General features: G+C 38.7%; 1 protein-coding gene across 11 annotated transcripts in view; it reads right to left on the bottom strand.

Moving 5' to 3' along the window:
- LDB3 (LIM domain binding 3) overlaps window positions 1–15,755 on the bottom strand; it is a 128,886-nt gene that overhangs the window by 88,415 nt on the left and 24,716 nt on the right. The gene's annotated exons all lie outside the window — the stretch shown is intronic.

The following is a 15,755-nucleotide window of genomic DNA, read 5'->3' as shown; positions in this document are numbered from 1 at the left end:
CTCAGAGTTAATTCGCATTTCTGCAAAGGTCCAGGACAACACCTACTTGTCATTACTTCTGTTTTGAGAGGTTAAGCCCAATGTAGTGGTTCCCTTACCACATATTATCTCCTCCTCAAGGGGATAATTATCACTATTTATATTGCAGTAGTATATAGAGACATTACTCGGGAGCAGAAAACTAATGAACCACTATCTACTGCATGATTTTATTGTATTTTTCCTCCTAAAAGCCATTTTTCCCAAATTAATTCATTATATTGAGCAGACAGAAAATGAATGTGTGTGAGAGGCCTTGGACGTGCTTTGCTTCTTTTATAGCGAGCTTTATAGGAAATAATTCTGCTTAACCTTCCCCACATACAACTATAGCTCCATTACCAAGACAGATTAGTACATACCCGAGATGACCTCAGCAACCTGTGGGACCTGACACTCCAAAGACAGACCAGCACTTTTAGAAATAAGAAGCCACAATGCTTCAACTACAAACCCAACTACTGAGAAAACAGTTCAGAAATTCTGGTCATTCACTATGGCATCGCATTTTATTGGGTCCAGAGGCCTCATGAACGGCATCTTCTCTGAATGGACGGTATCCTGATCTCAGTTTTACACAGCCCTCTCAGCTTGCATCTGGATGACATCGATACAGCACAGCTACTTATGAAACTTGACTCCAATATGGAACTCCAACTAAAACAGAAGAGCCTTCACATACCATCAGCCAGACAAATTTTAGTGGGCACATCAGAGTTGTGCTCTGCTTTCAGCGCTCAGTACTTAAACGGTACGGACATAAGCTACAGGCCTTTGCTCTTATTTTTAGGTACCCCCTTACATTCCTCACTTCTAAGAAAACCCAAGGATAATCTGAAATACAACAAAGGCTGCAGCTAAAAACTCTTCCTTCAGCACAGTGAACATAAAAGAAAGATGTGTCTGATTATGAGCCATATTTCCTGTCCCGGTTTCAGCTGGGTTAGAGTTAATTGTCTTCCTAGTAGCTGGCACAGTGCTGTTTTGAGTTCAGTATGAGAAGAATGTTGATAACAACTGAAAACTTCAGTGTGTTGCTAAGTAATGTTTAGACTAAGTCAAGGATTTTTCAGCTTCTCATGCCCAGCCAGCGAGAAGGCTGGAGGGGCACAAGAAGTTGGGAGGGGACACAGCCAGGACAGCTCACCCAAACTGGCCAAAGGGATATTCCATACCATGTGATGTCATGCCCAGTATATAAACTGGGGGGAGTGGGGGTGGGGGGATTGCCGCTTGGGGACTAACTGGGTGGTGAGCAATTGCACTGTGCATCATTTGTATATTCCAATCCTTTTATTATTACTGTTGTCATTTTATTAGTGTTATCATTATCATTATTAGTTTCTTTTTTTCTGTTCTATTAAACTGTTCTTATCTCAACCCACTTTTTTTTCACTTTTTACTTCTTTTCACGATTTTCTCCCCCATCCCACTGGGTGGGAGGGGAGTGAGTGAGCAGCTGCGTGGTCCTTAGTTCCTGGCTGGGGTTAAACCACGACATTTCCCCTGTGAATTCAGTCAGGCTGAAACTGTGAAGTTAAATTCCCAAGGAAACCAAAACCCAACATAAATCCAAACACTTTTCCTCATCAAGTGTGAAGTTAAATTCCTTAACCTGCCTTCCCTAATACGACCTCAAAACACTTAAAAATGTGTACATAATCAAAACAAAAAAGTCCTTCCAAAACAATTCCCTAGACTGCTTGTTGTGCTCCTCCACTTACAAAGACAAAGAAGAAAAAAGGAAAAATAACCCTTTCTTAACACCCCATTAAAGGTGCTCAGTGTTGAGGCTGGCAGTCTAATTGACAGTGTACTCTGACAATGGGAGTTGTCAATTTACTAGAACACAGGCTCTAGTATCAGGGTGCTAGAATACAGCACCCTGAATACTCAGACACTCTACTTAAAAAATAGAGATTACTTTGGAATTAGGCACTGTAAATAACATCCCAGAACTGATCTGACTGGAAGAGACAGCTTTCTATACCGTTTCACTAGAGATAAAAGCAGTAAGAGTTATATGTTTTCTGAGTGAAGGACAGCCACAGATATAATGTTCTCATGCAAAGTAAAGTTGACTGATAATAGCAGTGCCGTTCCCTGATGTAGTTTTCTGGTGTTAAGGAATTGAGGGGTGCGGAAACACTTTGTGGTGGTTTCAGTGATGGAGTTTTATTCTGCAGTCTAATGCACCCTCATAGAAAGAGATTAGTAGAAAGGGATTCATATTACAAGCATAGCTTTCCTAATCTATTATACAAACATTAGCTTCCATGCATTTCATTGACTTGCATTGTGCAAAGTACACAAAAACCAGAAGCCTATAAAGAATATGGATTATTTGCAAACCCACATGTACTTGTATAGTTACTAAAGGACCCTTCCCAGCTCAGACCCCCCGGTATGTCAAGAAACAGAATCTGCAATAAAATAAGAGGTCAGGAAAAGGCAAAATGTGAACAAAAGCCAAAATCGGATAAATTAGTAAGACTTGAATTCGTCAAGTAGGACACTTCAGTCTTTCTCAATTTATCCTTCTTCTCTATTAACATAAACTGTTTGCCAGTCAGGTAGACACCAAGGCTTGAGCTTTCTTGATAAAGATTTTTTAATAAATAATCTTCACATATCACTTTTCTAAGACACCACTTTTTACCTCCTCATAAAACATGCAAGTTCTTGCCACAAAACATTAACTGTGTGATGCTGATACTTGAGTCTCCAGACAGCTAGTTCCAAATGCTGGGAAATCCCCCATTTGCTCATCAGGAACAATGACTAGTTTTTGAACATCAACCCAGCTACTGAAAGTCAAAAGTCTGCCCTAATTCAGGAATTCCTACTTAACACATACTTCCCTCCTTCCACTCCCCAGTGATATTTCAAACAAAATAAGCCCAGAGAAGCAGAGCTTTCACAGAAAGCATAAAGAAGTCTGGATCTGGGACTAGTTTAAGATAGCTGTAACATACTGATTTCTCTCTAAGTTTCTCTGATTTCTGCTTTTTGCAGCCCCAAATTTAAATGTTATACCTTAAAATAAAGATAAAGCAGGTAACTACAAGTGTCCTAGAAGAGTCAAATTTAGAGGGAGGGGATGGTTATAACTAGTGACCTGATTTCATTCTTACTCCAGTGGGATACTTTCTGCCTAACACTTTTAGAAAACACTACCTAAATGAAAAATATATTCATCAGAAGAACCTATCAAACAAAAGGTCCTGAGTAGCTTTGAATTTGTGATTTATATGAATTTCTAACTATGGCCATTGCAATGCCCTTTCTGAGGCAAAGAGCTACAGGAGAACCACACTGTGAAAATTAAGGAAACAGTCTCAATCATGGCTTACCAGCCAGTGTTACTTTATTTGAAAAGGAAATGAAAGGGATTTGTACTCATCTCTTCAGCTATAATGGTAGCAAATGTAGGGCTGGATTCCTTCATACAGCTCTACCTTTCCAATTCCCATTTCAGGACCCAGCACTCCATGGATGTCACTTTACCTCTAAAATTCAGCTTACCCTAGCTTCATAGACAGTAAAACTCACAAGTATAGAAGATAGATCTAGTTTATTGTATCTGTAATTCAGAACTATAATAAGTATCAGGAAAGAATTACTTCTTCCCCCAGTCTTCCCACTGGCTAAGAGCATGCTATGTAGATTATTTGGTTCTGTAGAACTTTATATAGAAGGTATTATTAAAATCTGGATGTATAATCTGTACAAAATATTCAAATCAAAGTACCTATTATACCTATTTTAGTTAGAAGCTAACAGGCTTCTCTGTGAGACTTTAAACTGAACCACAGCGTGCATTTACAGCAGACATTAAGAACAGTCAGTAATTGTTGGGGACAAAATACCAATGTACAGATGGAGATACAGGGCAGCCAGATCTGAAGTGTCAAGGCACATTCAAGACTATCTTGTTCCCATTTTTAAAGATCCAGCAGAAAGGAATGGAATGCAAAGTGTTTATCTATTCATATTTTCCTTTGAAAATTCATCTCTGATCTACTAAAAATTTACTAAATATAATCACAAACAGAGAAGATCTCACTGTGTCTTTGTGAAATCTTTAGGGACTGTTTTCTATTTAAAAAGGTTTTTAAAAAATATTTTTTAAATGAAGGGTGAATGTTAATTAACCCTTGGAATTAGACTGCAAGTCCAGATCTGTCTACACAGTAAGTTCTAGTTTGCTCTCGTCTCAGCCTCTCTTATATTAACAGAAGTAACAAAAGTAAACAAATATAGTACTGTCTAGGCCAAATATGCATTTTTCAATTTGACTACCAATTTTTTTTCTCAAAACATCTCTGGGAAAGATCTAGACAGAACTATTCCAGAAAACCTTTGTAACAGTCTTAACTCACTTGCTCTGGATTACAATATAGCTTTCAGATGCTAGGTGTTGCAAATGCCTTTATTTAAAGCTACAGTGAGATGTTCACCAGAGATTCAAGGTATAGCTATTTCTGTCAATTGATTTACAAAATCCAATCCAGGGTACCACTGACAGATCCAATTTTAATAGTATTTCTTTAGCGCCTCAAGCCCAAGCACAGACTTCATCCTGAAAAGCCAAGCATCTTTCACCTTTCTCAGAAAAGCAGAGGAACACTTGCTGCTTCAGCAATGTGAATTTTCAGCCCACAAATTTCCTACAAGGCAGACATCTGACCTCCAACATCCCCAGCTTAAAGCAAGTGGGCAGGCTGGAAGTATCACATGTTGCTTTCAATGTACTACAGAGAATTCTTACTACGCTCTGTTGTGAGCAGATCTGTATACTGGGTGAATATATAGTACAACAGTGACAGCTGTGCCCTAAAAAATAAGTCTGCACTGGGTTCAGAGTACATACTACTTAGCAGGAGCTCTGGGAGGCAGTGTACAAAGTGCAGCTGCTGCACCACCTTGAGAACAGCACGTGTTCCCATCCAAGCCCCTCAGCTACACTCCAAAGTGGGAGAGATAGGGATCAGGCAGCATTTGAGTGGCTGAGTGTTAAAATACTAATGAAAATGCTTGTATAAACAGATGGATGGACACAGCTTTCCCACCCCAAGGAACTCCTAATTTACAAGGCAGACAAAAATACATAGGGAGGCCTATACAACTGAGAAGGTGTTAATATGGTAGCTTGCAGCATTAGCCAGGGCCACTTCTTTTTCCAGGACTTGAGCTATGTCTGACCCCTTCCTGACCCCAACCCCCAAATCAACAAGTTATATTTTCCACTTCTTATTTAAGAGCAACATTTCAGAGAATCAAGTATTCACTAGTACTAGAAATATGCTAAAGCACTGGGAATCAATACCCTCTCCTCTTCAGGATCTCTGAAACAGAAGAAAATATTAAAAGAAAATGTTCCCTTCCATCGTCAGAAAAGCTAAAAATCAGGGACAGGACATAAGCTATCAGTTACTGGAGACTACGATATACTCTTACAACAAAAGGAATAGGCAGGCACCAAGGATCACAAGAAAATATAGTATGTTTCCTTTATGGAGAAAACACCATTTAAATCTCCCTCTGTTAAATTTTTGCAAGTGGGTTTTTGTATAGATGCTCCAACAAACCTTCATAGGCTTTCTAAGCACTGAGGCTTGCGGTGCCCGGGCGTGGCAGCAAAACTTCTTCCTTTTACACAAAGGAGCACAACCTACTGAAATCCCACCGCGGAACACTTACACTGAACTGGTGAATGCTCACAGGAATCCAAGTAGTTATCTCTAGACTGGAGACATCAGTTCCTCTCCCATTGTGAACAAGTTAATTGAGGAAATTTATATTATCGTTTCCTAAATGAGTCACTTGCCAACCCTGTTCCCACAATAAACGTGTAACAGCTCCAAAGGGAAAATCATGGGTTGTCTTAGAAAATAGAAGACAACTCTGGACAAAAAAAAACAGCAAAGAAAAGGAATAAAACCCACTGGGATAAGTCATCAGGCAGAAATTCACCATTTTATTCAATGCATTGCCAGAAGGCATAAAACAGGAATGAAGAAACAAACAGCCTAGATAACCTACAACATAGAACAAATATCCCACTGTCATTGATGATGGCTTTTATACCTTTTAGTGTCTGATGGGAGAGCTGAGCAAGACCAATTAAATGTAAAGACAGAGGACTGTAGGAAACTGGAAATGAAGGTCCCTGCACATATCACTAAAAACCTTAAAGAAAATTCCCTTTTTGCAGCTACCATTTTACTAAAGAATATGTCTCCTGTTTTCAATTTACTACCAGGCTTTACTTTTTTTCTCCTTTCTTTTTTTTTTTGTTGTTTTTAATGAGACAAGAAAACCTGCTATTTAAGACCACTCATAGCATCTGCAGAATATGCCACTGACACCTTGAAGAGCTTCCCTTTATATTAAACAGAGCTGAGCTGGCAAGCTGCAGAGACACTCTGAAGTGGCCTCTCAGGCTATGCTTCATCTGCAGTTAGGAACGGAGATTACAATACATGTGAGAACACCCAAAATAGCTTTAATCTACCTCTCTTGGGTACTAGGAGCCACAATGCCACAGCAGCACAGAGATTTTGTGGGACAGCCAGTCAAGTACTTAGAATTCAGGACACCCTGTGCTGAAATCTGTACTGCAAGAGCAGAAAGGCTGCTGGCACTTAAGCTAGCCAGCTTACCTCAGTCTTGGGTACGCTGGGCCATGCTGGAATGATACCACCTCAATTAACACCAGAAATTTTCCTTCTACTTAATGCCTTTACAAGGCTGCTGTTCATGCACAATATGTAGACTCTTCAAGGAAGAAGACAGACAGCAAGCCCTTCTTGCCAAGCTAAATAAACCCAGGTGATGAAAATAAGCCAAATGTAAAAGATTTTCACCTGGAAAATAAAAGGAAGCATATAGGCAAAGCTTAGGGGATTGCCCTAGGAAGGCTTTGGGGATTTTTTGAGAGTGAGTGTGAATGCTCCTGTCCCTGGTTGGAAGGAAGATCATTCCGTTCCCTGCCTCAACTCCACATTATCTGATTGAAAAATTTTCAATCCTTTGTTAAAAAACAAAAAAAGGAAATATTTTGGAGTTTGCAGCTTAGCCTGTTAGAAGCATGACTCATCTATGTACACCAACTACACAGATGATAGTAAAATGTGGATGTGGCTTTTTAATAGAATGTGTTGGCATAGCTAGAAGACTATGTAGCTCTCTAAATCTTGTATGGTATGACTAATAGTAATCTCTCTTCTCCCAGTCTTAATCTAAGAATAGCTGTTAAATCTATTCAGTCTATTCTCAGCATCACATACTGTGCCAAGATAGTGTGTGCTATGTATCTTGAAGAAATAGAAGCAGAGAGGTGAGTCATATAATAATACACGTTGATTGTTTTGTTATGACAACAGGTTTTAAGGAACAAGTGAGCAAGTTCTTCTTTGGTATCAAAGAATTTAATAACCTTAATGCAAATCAAAACTGAGAATATAACTGAGGTACTGATCCTTAATATTCTGGCAGCTCCATGTGTGCGAGCGGTTCTGTCAACTTCCACAGGACAACTCCCTACAGCAAAGTTACACTCAGCTTGTAAGTGCTTGCAGGATCAGAACGGCCAAGTTTCTTCAAAGGTTCCTCTTCTTCTTCCCGACTTTTCTTTTTCAAATTTTAATTCATTTTAAGGCAGTTTTATAAGGTGGGATGTTTCTTTGTGTTTCAAGTACACAGATCTCAGTTATCAGTATTGCCTTTCACATTTTCACAGCTATCGGCTTCTTGAATTCTACATTCTGTGCAGTTTTTTGACCTCCCCATACAAACACAATTTGTCTTGTCTCCTCCTACAAGCATTAGCAATAAACTGAGCGGTTTATGTCTTTTGCTATCGGCCACTATGGTAAGATTTTTTTTTTTCAAGTTCATTCTGCTTAATGCATTTCATTGTACATAACTAAGACCACAATGCTTCATAACTTTGAAGGGCTTTTGATCAGTTCAGCAACAATAAGGCCTGACTAAAAGGGCATTTGAGACAATACTGAGAGTTTTAGTCTGGCAGTTAGTGGCCTGCAGCCACTTCTGATACTAAACAACTTAAAATAGCTTTGACTTTGAGTAAGTCCTGAGGTTCCAGCACAGACTTGACTGATGTAAAAGTGACTCTTCTGCTCCTGTGTGTTTGTAAATTAAGGCACTTACGACATTGACGCAGGCTTACATTTAAGTGTTCTTTAAATGTGCATTTGTCTATTGAGTTCTTTTTGTTTCTGGCCACCAGACTACCAGGGGAGTAATTTTGATCACTAAAACATGAGCTGCCAGTTTGATAGAGCAAATAGCAGTACTGTCTCTAAACCAGAAGTATGTAGTATTCAACTCCATGCTTTGCCTGCAGACGCTAGAATAGTATAGTACACACAGAAAGGCATCTGTATAAAAGAAGATGAAATATAGCACATGTCCACAGTGACAGAGATGTTGAATCAGAACCAAATTTGCAGGAACTACCCTTGGTATCATTTGATTACTTTTGCATCCGAAGTTTTAAGAGGACATATTGCCCAATGTGAACCTGTTTCAATTGGATGGCCCAGCGTTACCCATCCACCATATAGAATCAATTACTCATTAAACACTCTCCTTATCCGCAAGAATAACTGTTTTGTACCTGTAGCATTCATCCATGCTCTGTGGGAGAATAAACAAAAGCACAGGTTTCAAACTACAGAGTGAAGAATTCCTTTCAAGATCCAAGCGAATAAAAAAGAACAGAAGCAAAGTTCCCCTGAGAAAGTGCAATGCAAATTTCTTCCGTAATATGGTGTATCATGTTTAGTGCATAACATGACATCCTGCCAGATATCCCAGTAAGATCTTTGGAAATGTAAAGATGTAGCAGGTAAAATACAATCTTGACACATTTAACAGGTACGTAAACTGCTGGATGTTTCGGCAAGCAAGGGAAGTTGTAGAGACTGAGCATGTTTCTTTTACCTGTTAAAATGTAATAGCTTAAGCTTTGTTTTCCTAGCTTTTCAATCGAACACAGACATGCCACTTGTGAAGCCACAGGAACCATATTTGTTTAACAGGAAATAATTTGAACATATCGATATAATCTCAAATCTAAAAGGGAAAACTTGTTACGTTGAAGATTGTGAAGACTGACAAAATAATAATTAAAAGCAACACAATCTGAATTTTAAAAAAGGAAGCATCTTGTTATACTGCTGCTTTACCTTGAATGAAGAGGGATGTGGCTATTGCTGAGGACAAGGACTGAACTTTATAGCGTGATGATGCCAATGCTGGTTTTGGGTGTGTTAACCCATTAAAGTGGTGAATACAGCAACCTTCAAAAATTTCCCACTTAAAGCTTGCAAAGTATAATAACCCCCCCAGATTTTATTTGACAAAGTACAAGCCAGTGATATATATGGTTTTCTCAAGGTAAAAGCATCCCTCTAAGTGAATTTTACATCCATCAGCTTTATAATACTCTATTGCATAAATGTACCTGAGTACCTTCCCACACATCTCAGTGGCTTCAGGGCACGTAGCAGTATTAAGCTGAAAAGTTTTAAAGGGTGGGGTTTTTTTCTTTTTTCCATATACAAGAGTATTTTCCATCACTCTACAACAAATTTTTATGTGACTTTAGAATGGCTTCCTGTTTACAGACAAAATTAAATAACAGAAATTACATTTTTAACATACTGATAGTGGCTGTAGCTAAAGGCTGTTTCAGACTCAAAATAAAAAAATAAATTAGATGGAAAAAGTGTTATTTATTGAGAAGATACAGTGATTTTTGTACAACTACTAATGCAACATGGGTAGATTTGGTGACGGTAACTGTTTACCTACTTGACTTCTCGCCCCTACGAACCACTAAGCTTGTGATGAAACAGGAGGCCAAGTAAACCCTGACAGAGTGGATCCTACATTAATCTAGGGCTCACAAGCTTGTTTAAGTTCTGGTCAGAAAGAAGTCAGATCAGCTGGGTGTGCTATACATGAAGGTAACCTGGACTGATAGTCTTCTTTCCCCACCGAGTACTGCTTCATCAGCTCCCCTTCCCAACCTGCACCACTTCCTAGGGAGAACCTAGAGTAAAAATCCTTTACAAAATGTTACACAAAAGGTAAACATATTATGTTCTGAATAGTCACAAAAAGTCATTAAACAGCAATATTGTTTATCAGCCAACACATCCTGAAAGGTACAACTGCAAATGCTGCTAAGTTAAGAAAATGCAACATCAAGAAAGGTGCACTGAAATAAGGCTTTAACAAGAATGTCCCATAAATTTGAAAAGCCATAAGCTGATTTAGAAGCAGGTTATTTAGAAAGAGCTTTAAGAAATTAATGACCTCAGCTAGTTAATATTAATTTGCCTATGGTGAATGGCTCTTCATTTGAACTGACGTGTGTTTGAAGATCCAAACAATGCCACTCACTTTCATCACACCATGTCTTCTATTTTTATGCCCAAATTTTGGGCTGAAACTTGACTCCAAAATTCCCAACAACTACAAGGAAAGCTGTTGTTGGGGAATTTCCATTCCAGATAAAGGCAGGAGTCTGTGATCTCATGATTTCTAATTCAGCAGAGTGCATAGTTCAAGCAGCCTCAATTATCTTTGGATAAGCTACTGCATTTTTTTTTTTTGTTTTTTTTTTTTTTCAGAAGGAAAATTATTTGTTGAAACTCTCAGTCCCTCTAGAGTTCTCTAAAATGGTGAAGCATGTTTACATGGCCATCCCACTCAGCACCATAGTCCCAGTACTCACTGTTAGAAGAATAGTACTTCCACAATATGAAAACCAGAAACTTTTTGACATTCACAGAAGAACTTATTGTTGTGACAAGGATGACATCTGGACCTCTTGCCAGCAGTAATACCAGGTGTATTAGCTACTTTGTCAACATTCATCCACCAGTGTTTTAGGTGCCCAGAGCAGCACTCCCTTGTGGACAAGCTGATCTGTTGTCTCTGATGACAGGTTTTGAATTCCCTGAGGAGTTACCCAGCACATGTATGTGGGGGGGATTTCAATGGGCAAAGACTATGACCAGTAACTGGCACTTGAAAGAAGGTATTAAGGCAGGAAAAGAAGCCTGATCAGCATTTTCTATCCAGCTGACATGCTACTGTGGACAAGCTTTCACCTTCTGAGCAGCTCACCCTGGTGATCAACAGGTGAGGGTTAGAGAGCTTTCAGTTTGCATTGGGAATGCTAAATAACATGTATCCCATCTTAGTAAATTCTTCAACTTTATTTTGTACTACATTCCAGAGAGTTCAATGAAAAATCTCCATTGTTTTAATTACAGATAGCAAAGTGGGCAACCATCAACTGTGAATGAATACTTTCTGTCTAACCAAAAGGCCCCTACAAAACACAGCCTACAGATTTGCCTGTGATACGGATATTGCTGGTTAGTGATACTTCTACCTGTTAATCTGGGGAGCAATGTTCCTGCCAATTCCTTTTTGGGTACTCTGCTTCTCTCCTGTTTTATCTCATCTAGATTTGGTGTTCATCATTTACTGGTATAAGCAGCACCAAGCTAAGGCAAGATTATTCTTCCAGAGCACACAGGTTTAAATAGAGTGTTTCAGGTAGGGCCTTGAAGCATGCTGTCTACATACACTCCTCAACTGTCACTTCTCTGGACACTCCTATTTCTTTCAGGTAGTTAATTATACTTGGAAGGAAAGTAACAGTGAATCATAAAGATTTCTACCAGTTTGGCAGCATGATCAGTGGTTTAGGAGCTTAGGGTAGATTTTCAAAAATAGCTTACATGTTCGTATCCAATAAATATTCTCACATAACAAAGGTTAAGTGCGTAAATTGTGTGTGAAAATCATCATTAGCCTGCTTGGTATACTTAGCTAGGCTTTATCTAGATGAATGTGGTTCTGTTCTCAATTTAAGATACTAATTCATCCTTGATTCAGACCACAGCTCCTTATGGATCATCAGGTTGTGTAACTTACACATAGCTTGGGCATAACAGAATTATTCTGCAGGGTGCTTCGCTTTCATTTCAAAGCTGTACTTTTCTCTTTCATTCCTTCTTTGATAACTGCAGACATTTTTCTCAGAAGCACTGGCAGCAGAGGTTGTAATGAGTTACATACCTAGCCACAAGTTTCAAAATTCTGCATGTCCAAATTAGGAATTTTCCTCTCCTGGTCCAGGGTAAATACACTAATTATGATAATCTGATTGCATATTTTGTTATGGAATAAATGTTCACAGGACATCTATTTAAGTCCATGGAAGGAACACAATCAAGCTCAGAATTTGGCTTAACAGTGTTTTCCTTGGCTGCATTAGACACTGTAACTTCTGCAGTGGAGCATGTCAAAATAATTGGTTTGGAAGAGGCAGCAGGAAAGTTGTTGTCTGACCAAGAAAGAATTTCAGAAAGTCTAAGGTGGTCTGCCTTTCTGTGCCCAGTTCATCTTTTTTCCTTCCTCTGGCACCAAATGAACCACTAAACAATGAATTGTAAAGATGACAAAATATGACAGTTACTTTAATAGGGATTCCTGCCGCTAGTAAAACCATTATTTGCCTGATAGAGATGAGGAATGAAAGGAACATGTAGAAAAAAGTTAACCCTCCACTTTGATCTCAAATGAGGACTTAGCTAAACTGCAGGACAATGAGATTCATCACACTATTTTGTCATCAAGCAAGCATCTAAATGGCTAAATTATAGTGACATTTTGGACTGCATAAAGCAAAAATGTCTTTAAAGTAAAGACTGATGTATTCCCTAATACTAACATGCGAATCGCAGAACCAGCCAGAATTATGACTGATGGAATTATGAAAGTTCTGTTCTAGGCAGAGTTATATTTACAGTAATGTTTTTCAGAGCTGTACACCCACGTGCAAACAAAATCTGTAGGTGTTTTGGAGTTTTAATACATTGTCACAGTTTGATCTTGGCCAAGTTCCTCTAAACCCTCTTAAATCAGATTACTTAGTGGATGACTGGTTCCCACCCTCCCTAGTTTTTATTTTTCATCTGTTTCCTTTTTTATTTTTTTATAGCCTTCCTTCTCTCACAGCATCTTGTTCAATAACATTGCTTAGTCTCATGAATCATGTTTGCAGAGAAAATATTTAAAAACTGTCAGTGATGGAACTTTGATGTGTTCCACATCAAGACTATGCCAACTGCAACAGCAGCAGAAAACATTTCTCAGAGTGAATATGCACCTATTTAACAACAGGAGGCTTTTACTTCAGATACCAAGAAGTGGAAATAAATGAAAATTAAGAATGCATGGATGGTTATTGGGCAGCTGGGGAGATTCCTGGGGCAGACAGAAGTGCCAAATGGAGCTGTATTAGTAATCTCTCTTTATCCTAGGATGGGTCTTCTATTTATAGAATTATACAGCTCTTCAAGAGACTGTAAGATTACATACTTACATGATATGGAGCAACATATGCATTTTACATGTAACTGCCTAATAAAGTCCGAAGATGCTCCCAAACTTTTACTATACATATTTTAAATAGTACCACAGATTATGTCCATCTGGTTCTCTCAGCTGGTGACAGGCATTTTCTTCTGAATGGCCTTCCCCTCTGCCTTTTTGTATCGTTTCCAGGATTGAAAGAAATTCACCCTGTACCTTCTGCTTCCATTTCCTGTGTTTTTCCTACATACAATCCTCAGAAAAGAGCTCCTTCACAATTCCAGATCATACCAATGAGTCTTCTGGGTCATACCCAGTCCAGCATACATTCAAGTAAAAGTAATTTCTATTCCACACAGTGACATTAACCTCCTATTCTATATCTAGAAAGCAACAATTTCATAATGATGCTATTCTTCAACAGATATCCAAAGTCAGAACTAGAAAAAGACTCTTATTATTCAGTCTTAACGTTGAGTCACTACTGGAAATAGCATTTTACCAGCAAAATTTTATTATCAAATTGCAGAGACTTCTGAGGCTGCAGAGGGAAATATTAAGCATGAACAGTAGCTGACATTAAAGCTGTATGCGTCAAGCACACAGAGAAAATGCAAATGTAAGCTTAGATTAATCTAGCTATCTCTTCTCTGATGAAGAGACACACCAGAAATTTGAGGAAATTCTCTGGTTTTAAACAGTAAGGCATTGACATTTCTCTTCCACATACATACAGCGCCTAGCATAACGACGCCCAGACCTTTCCTGGCCCTGTACCTCAGGGTAATACAAGTATTGCAAATAAAGAATCAACACGTTTCACAGAGTGACAAATAAGACATCAAGCAGTATTTTGGGTAAATTATACAGAAGACTGGTATAAAGAAATCATCTAAGTATTAAAATGAGTTCCTAATAAAAACACAAGTAGAAAAAAGGAGAAACTGAAGCATAGGAATAAGAGAAAACTTATTTTACAAGATTCTGGCTATGTCAGAGAAGAACAAGACACTGTCTTCACTCTCCACTTCAAAACATCTAACATCATCACTTCAAAACATCTAACATCATCTCATCTAACTCTGCTGCTCTGTGTGAATACCACAGACAAAGAGAATTGACATGAAAGCATGGATTTCAAGCTCTATGCTACTCTGCCCTGTAGTCTACGCAATAATTCTAGCATCTGTTGCAGCCTCTATGAAGAGATTTGCAGTGATAGTGCAGAGGTAAAAGCTCTGCAGACAATAAGGTATCGGTCATGTCTCTTTGGAGGCCGTTTATCCTTTTTTATCATGCATGACCCTGTAAGAATGTGCAATGTGATAGTCCAGAGGGAAAAAGCACTAGGCTGTCAAGCTGAGCTTCTGCTGGCTGCAGCTCAGATATGACACAAAGTCATGCCCATCTTATGTAAAGACTGATAAGAAGGCCGAGTGCTGTTTCTACCAGTGTGTAATTAGAAAGTCTTGTGCTTGTATTAGTAGGTACACTGATAATCAGCCCACAGAATTAAAAAAAAACCCAAACAGAGTAGAGAACTGAAAGTCTGAATATCAAAAGTGGTTAAATCCTTCTGAAGAAGGAAGGGCAAAGAACAGAACTGCTCTAAGATTAGCAGCTTTTGAAACAGCATGATTACAAGTACCTTCCCCAAGTAAGGTGTGAATCAAGCTGTTGTGGAAGTTAGTGAGTCAAGGAGTCTCATGCAGGAAATGAATTCCGTTGTGCATATTCCTCCTGTGACCCCAGTCTGTTGCTTGGGGGACCAGAGAACTTCTGTCTCTTGGGATTTTATTTTTCTGTCCTGTCTGTCAACACATTAGAAATAAAGCTTTATCACAACAAAAATATTATGGTCCCAGTTCCCCATTACTTAGCACGAAGTGATTCTCTTCAGTGCAAACGCAAGTATTTCAGTTTCTCTGTTAACTGCTTTATAGCACTACAAATGACTGCATAGCTGCCTGGCAATGGTAAATCAGAGTTTGCATTTTCACCTCAGGCCAAATATCAATGATTTCTTCTCAAATAACATTGGGAAAACATACCTTTAATTTACAATAGGGTTCTAAAAGCTATTCTATTCCCTTTACAGTTTTATATTAATATCTATTGGATTTATGAGTATGGAAGTAAAACTAAAGACTGCAGGCAGCCTGATGCTCATGTCCCCATTTTCTTCTGTCCTGGAGAGCAACTTCCCTGCTCTTCTTATCAAAAAATAACAACTTGTTAGTCCATCTCACCTTTACATTTGAGAACCCCTGACTAATGACTATAGC

The sequence above is a fragment of the Harpia harpyja genome, chromosome 10, assembly GCF_026419915.1.
Source record: "Harpia harpyja isolate bHarHar1 chromosome 10, bHarHar1 primary haplotype, whole genome shotgun sequence".
NCBI lineage: Eukaryota > Metazoa > Chordata > Aves > Accipitriformes > Accipitridae > Harpia > Harpia harpyja.
This window is presented reverse-complemented; position numbering and strand designations above follow the sequence as displayed.